Genomic DNA, 6854 nt, shown 5'->3' with positions numbered 1-6854 from the left:
TGGCTATTGTAAAGAGTGCTGCAATGAACAAACAAGTGCAGATGTCACTTCGACTATACATTTTTGCCTCTCTGGGATATATTCCCAGGAGTGGTATTGCTGGGTCAAATGGGAGCTCAATTTCTAATTTTTTGAGAATCGTCCATACTGTTTTCCAGAAGGGCTGAACCAGTGGACATTCCCACCAACAGTGAGGGAGTGTCCCTTTCTCGCCACATCCACGCCAGCATCGGTTGCTTTTGTTCTTTTTTTTTTTCCCCTTTATTTTATTTTATTTTTTTTAAAGTTGTAGATTTACAATTTGTTGTGCTTTGGTTTCAATTATACAATGATCAGATACCCATCCCTCCACTGGGCCAGTCTCTGAGGTGTGAGATGGTATCTCATTGTGGTTTTGATCTGCATCTCCCTGATGATTAATGATGTAGACCATTTTCTCATGTGCTTTTTTGCCATTCGGATTTCTTCTTTGAGAAAGTTTCTGTTCATTTCATTGCCCCATTTTTGGATGGGGTTGGATGTTTTCTTCTTGTGGAGTTTAACCAGTATTCTGTATATCCTGGATATCAACCCCTTGTCAGATGTGTATTCGGTGAATATCCTTTCCCATTCTGTAGACTGTCTTTGTATTTTGGTCACTGTTTCTTTGGAGGTGCAGAAGCTTCTTAGTTTAAGATAGTCCCATTTATCTATCTATGTTTTCACTTGCTCAGCCAGTGGCGTGGCATCTTTGAAGATACCATTAGCTTCAATGTCATGGAGGGTTTTGCCAAATTTATCTTCAGTGTACCTTATGGTTTCTGGTCTGATGTTGAGGTCTTTAATCCATTTTGATCTTACTTTTGTACATGGTGTTAGGCAGAGTTCTGAGCCTATTTTTTTGCATGTAGCCGTCCAGTGATGCCAACACAATTTATTAAAGAGGCTTTCCTTACTCCACTTCACATTACTTGCACCTTTATCAAAGATTAGATGAGCATATGATTGAGGAGAGATGTCATTGTATTCAACCCTGTTCCATTGGTCTGCAGTTCTGCCTTTGTTCCAGTACCATGCTGTTTTAATTATTACTGCTTTGTAGTACAGTATGAAGTTCGGGAGGTTGATTCCTCCCATTTTCTTTTTCCCAAGAATTGCTTTAGCTATTCGTGGGGGCTTATTGTTCCATATAAATTTCAAGAGTGTTTGCTCCATTTCTTTGAAGAATGTCATGGGTATCCTTATAGGGATTGCATTGAATTTATACAATGCTTTCGGTTGTATTGCCATTTTGACAATGTTAAGTCTCCCGACCCATGAGCAGGGGATATCTTTCCATTTCCTCATGTCCTCTTTTATTTCCTGAAGTAGCGTTTTGTAGTTTTCTTTGTACAGGTCCTTTACTTCCTTAGTTAAGCTGATTCCTAGGTACTTGATTTTCTGGGGCACAATTGTGAATGGGATTGTTTTTTTCATGTTGCTTTCTTCTCTCTCACTGTTTGCGTATAGGAAAGCCATGGACTTTTGGGTATTGATTTTATAACCTGCAACTTTACTATACGAGTCTATTGTTTCTAGGAGTTTTTTGGTGGAAGTTATTGGGTTCTCTAAGTAGAGTATCATATCATCTGCGAATAGTGAGAGCTTCATTTCTTCCTTTCCTACCTGAATGCCCTTAATATCTTTTTCCTGCCTAATCGCTATTGCAAGTACTTCCAGTACTATATTGAACAGCAGTGGAGAGAGTGGGCATCCCTGTCTCGTCCCTGATCTTAGAGGGAAGGCTCTCAGTTTTTCCCCATTGAGGATGATGCTTGCTGTAGGCTTGTGGTAGATGAATTTAATTATGTTGAGGAAGGTCCCCTCTATACCCATTTTGGCTAGGGTTTTCATCATAAAGGGGTGCTGGATCTTATCAAATGCTTTCTCTGCATCTATTGATATGATCATATGCTTTTTATCTTTTCTTTTGTTGATATGGTGGATTATGTTGATTGATTTCCGAATGTTAAAACATCCTTGCATCCCTGGGATGAATCCTACTTGGTCATGGTGTATGATCTTTTTGATGAGTAGTTGGATTCTATTTGCTAGTAGTTTGTTGAGGATCTTTGCATCTGTGTTCATCAGGGATATTGGCCTGTAATTCTCTTTCTTTGTGGTATCTCTGTCTGCTTTTGGTATCAGTGTGATATTTGCTTCGTAGAAACTGTTCGGAAGTGTTTTTGATATTTCAATTTCGTGGAAAAGCTTAAAGAGCATCGGGAGTAAGTCCTCTTTAAAGATTTGGAAGAATTCACTAGTGAATCCATCCGGGCCAGGACTTTTGTGCTTGGGGAGACTTTTTATTACCATTTCAATTTCCTTTATGGTGATAGGTCTGTTCAGGTATTCCAGGTCTTCTTGATTCAGCCTTGGGTGTCTGTAGGAGTCTAGGAATTTATCCATTTCCTCGAGGTTTTGATGTTCCGTGGCATAAAGCTTCTCAAAGTACTCCCTGAGGATCCTCTGAATTTCTGTGGTTTATGTTGTAATGACCCCCTTTTCGTTTCTGATTAGGTTTATTAGGGTTTTCTCTCTCCCTGTCTTTGTGAGTTTTGCTAGAGGCTTATCGATCTTGTTAATTTTCTCGAAGAACCAGCTTTTGGTTTCATTGATCTTTCGGATTGTTTTTTGGGTTTCCATCTCGTTAATTTCTGCTCTCAGTTTTATTATTTCCTTTCTCCTGTTCGGGTTGTGCTCCTTTTTTTGGTCCTTCTCCAAGCTCTTAAGCTGTGAGGTTAGGTTACTTATGTGTGCTCGCTCCTCCTTCCTGAGGAATGCTTGTAGAGCTATAAACTTTCCTCTTAACACAGCCTTTGCTGTGTCCCATAAGTTTTGGTAACTCGTGTTCTCATTTTCATTCTTTTCTAGGAATCTTTTGATTTCCTCTTTGATTTCCTGTCTAATCCACTCGTTGTTCAATAGTGCGCTGTTTAATTTCCAGGTGTTTGATTTAGTTTTCTGTTTTTGTGTGTGATTTACTTCTAATTTCAGCGCATTATGGTCTGAGAAGATTGTTGATACAATCTCTACCTTCTTAATTTTATGGAGGCATGTTTTGTGGCTCAGCATGTGGTCTATCTTGGAGAATGTTCCATGTACGCTTGAGAAGAATGTGTATTCAGCTTTTCATGGATGAAGTGTCCTGTATATATCTACTAAGTCCCTTTCTTCCATCGTTTCCCTCAAATGAAGTATGTCCTTGCTAAGCTTGAGTCTGGTTGATCTATCAAGAGGTGACAAAGCAGTGTTGAAGTCTCCCACTAGTATTGTGTTGCTATTGATGTCTTTTTCCAAATCTATGAGTAGTTGTTTTAAGTACTTTGCTGGTCTCTCATTAGGTGCATATACATTTATTATTGTAAGTTCTTCCTGTTGTACAGATCCTCTGATCAATAAGAAATGGCCTTCACTGTCTCTTATGACCTTCCTCACTCTGAAATCGATGTGGTCTGATATAAGGATGGCTACCCGAGCTTTTTTATTGGAGCTGTTTGCCTGTAGGATTGTTTTCCAGCCTTTGACTCTGAGTCTGTGTTTGCTTTGACTATTGAGATGCGTTTCTTGCAGGCAGCAGAATGTTGGGTTCAATTTTCTAATCCATCCTGCCACTCTATGTCTTTTAATTGGTGCGTTTAGCCCATTGACATTGAGAGAGATTATTGTTATGGGATTTTGTCCCATTGTTCTGTTAAAGTTTGGTGTATTTGAGAGGCCTTTCTTGCCTTAAAGTAGCCCATTTAGTTGTTCTTGTAACCATGGTTTTGAGTCTATGAAGTTCCTGAGCTGTTGTTTGTCTGTGAAACTGTGTGTTGTTCCTTCTATTATGAATGAGAGTCTTGCTGGGAAAAGTATTTTTGGGGAGGCATTTATTTCATTGAGTTTTTTTACTATGTCCCACCACTGTTTTCGGGCCATGAGGGTTTCATCAGAAAAATCAGCTGTGAATTTTAAGGATGCTCCTTTGTAAGAGATTTCTTTCTTCGATCTTGCTGCTTTCAGAATTTTGTCTCTGTCTAAGGTTTTGGTCATTTTGATCAGAATGTGTCTTGGGGTATTTTTATTCGGATTTCTTCTAGCTGGTACCCTTCGGGCCTCCTGAATGTGGTCACAAGTTTTCTTCAGCTCTGGAAATATTGTAGCAATGATTTCTTTGACAGTTTCTTCTTCATCGAGGTTTTCTTCCTTTCCCTCTGGGACTCCAATAATTCTTATGTTACCCCTCTTGGCTTCATCCCGATCTTCTTTTGCCATCTGTTTCCCGAATTGTGAGTCTCTTTTCCATTTTCTGCTCTTTTCTGGAGAGTCTCTGAACTTCATCTTCGAGCTCACTGATTCTGTTCTCAGCCGCTCTTACTCTGCTGCTGAGGCCTTCTACTGAGCTTTTCAATTCGCCTACGAGATTTTTCAGGTCTGACATTTCTGATTGCATTTTCTTCATTTCTGCCTTTAGATCCTCTTGTCTTCTATTGGTATTGTTTTCCATTGTTTCCTTTAATTCCCTAAGCATCCTAAGTAGCTCCCTTCTGAATTCCTTGTCAGAGAGGTTGTCTAACACTACAGTACTGTTGGTGTCATCTGGGCTCGACTCTTCAATATGAAAGTTTGGTGGGCTTTTGCGTTGCTTTACCATTGTGAGAGGTGTGGTTTAGTCCTTCACGTTCACTGTTACTATTCTGCTTGATATGCAGTGTGAGTTAAGATAGGCTTATGAGTTATTGGGTACTGTGTTTCTAGGGGCTGAGCTAAAATAGAGAAGTTTCCATCTAAGAAGTTAGCTTATGGTTCCTATGACATATGTAGTGGGAAAATATTTCGCGGCCGCGTAAGCGGCCGCGGCTCCTGAAAGAGTCCCTGGCACTGGGCGAGGAGTTGGGAAGGTCTCCTGTTTGGAATTGGAGCCGTTCAGCTTTGTTGCCCAGAGCTGGGCCTCTGTGCCCGTCCCACGCAGATCAGGGGTTGAAAACCGGCTGTCTAGGGGCTGTTTCTAGCTGCGCGTGCCCAGAAAGGGACCCAGGCCCTTGGGGGCGGGCTGTACCTGTTGGAATTGCAGCCTTTCAGCTTTGTTGCCCAGAGCTGGGCCTCTGTGCCCGTCCCACGCAGATCAGGGGTTGAAAAACGGCTGTCTGGGGGCTGTTTCTAGCTGTGCGTGCCCAGAAAGGGACCCAGGCCCTTGGGGGCAGGCTGTACCTTTTGGAATTGCAGCCGTTCAGCTTTGTTGCCCAGAGCTGGGCCTCTGTGCCCGTCAGGTTTTTTTTTTTTTTGGTATAGTTCCTTAACCTTTTTAGTTGATTCTATTATACTCTATTTTCTGAGGTATTATTGTGAATGGGATTGTTTTTCTCTATCTCTTTTTTCTCTTTCATTATTAATATATGGGAAAGCCATGTAGTACCAGATATTGATTTTGTAATATGCTACTTTACTAAACAAATCTATTGTTCCCAGGAGCTTTTTTGGAGAATCTTTGGGATTTTCTAAGTATAATATCATGTTATCTCCAAATAGTAAAAGCTTGAGTTCTTCCTTTTTTATATGGATGCCCTTGATATCTTTTTTTTTTTTTACCAAAATCATATGGCAAGTAGTTCAAGTACTATGAAGAATAGGAATGTTGAGAGTGGGTAACTTGTTTTGTGCCTGATTGTATTCTGGAATTCTATTTCATTGATTTCTGCTCCAAGCCTTTGGTTTTTCCCCGTTGAGAATAATACTTGCTGTGGGTTTGTGGTAATTTGCTTTGACTAGATTGAGGAAACTACTTTCAACTCCCATTTTGTTGAGAGTTTTTCATCATGAATGGGTGCTGGATCTAATCAAATGCTTTATCTACATCTATTGATATGATCATATGACTTTTATCTTTATTTTATTGAGATGGTGTATTCTGTTGATTGACTAGAGAATGTTAAGCCATCCTTGCATCCCCAAGCTAAACCTACTTGGTCATAGTGTGTGATCTTTTGTTGAGTTTCTAGATTCTCTTTGCTGGTATTTTCTTGAAAATTTTTGTATCTGTATTCACAAAGGAAAAAGGTCTGCAATTTTCTGTTTTTGTGGTGTCTCTGTCGATTTGAGTATTAGGGTGATCTTTGCCTCATAGAAACTATTTGGGAGTATTTATGTTTCTTCAATTTCCTGGAAAATCTTAAAAATGTTGGAAGCAGTTCCTCTTTAAAGGTTTGAAATAGTTCACTATTGAATCCATCTGGGCCCTGGATTCTGTTTGGGGGTATAATTTTGACCATCATTTCAATTTCCTTGGTAGTGATAGGTTCAAGTATTCCAAATCTTCTTGGTTCAGCCTTGGGAGGTAATTGGAATCCAATAACTTATCAATTTATTCAAGATTCTCTCATTTCCTGCTGCAAAGATTCTCAAAATAATCTCTGATGATCCTATGGATTTCTGTACTTTCTATTAGGATACTCCCCTTTGCATTTCTGATTCGATTTATTAGAATTCTTTCTCTTTGTTTCTTTGAGAGGCTTTTCATGGTTTATTGATCTTATTTATTTTCTCAAAGAACCAGTTTTTGTTCTTATTGGTCTTCTGGATTGTATTTTGGGATTCTAGCTCATTGATGTCTGGTACAAGTTTTATTATTTCCTTCCTCCAGCCTAGTTTGGACTACTTTTGTTGGTTATTTTCCAAAATCTTTTTTTTTAATTTTTTTTTATTTTTTTTATTTATTTATTGAATCACTGTGGGAAAGGTTACAAAGCTTTCAGGTTTAGGTCTCAGTCATGCAAATATGAAACACATTTCCCTTTACCAATACTTATTTTTTACCATGAAGAACCCCAATAAAACCCCACCCCCCACCCCTCCCC

Source organism: Sorex fumeus, unplaced genomic scaffold (assembly GCF_029834395.1).
Source record: "Sorex fumeus unplaced genomic scaffold, SorFum_2.1 ptg000070l, whole genome shotgun sequence".
NCBI lineage: Eukaryota > Metazoa > Chordata > Mammalia > Eulipotyphla > Soricidae > Sorex > Sorex fumeus.
Note: the sequence above shows the minus strand (reverse complement) of the source record.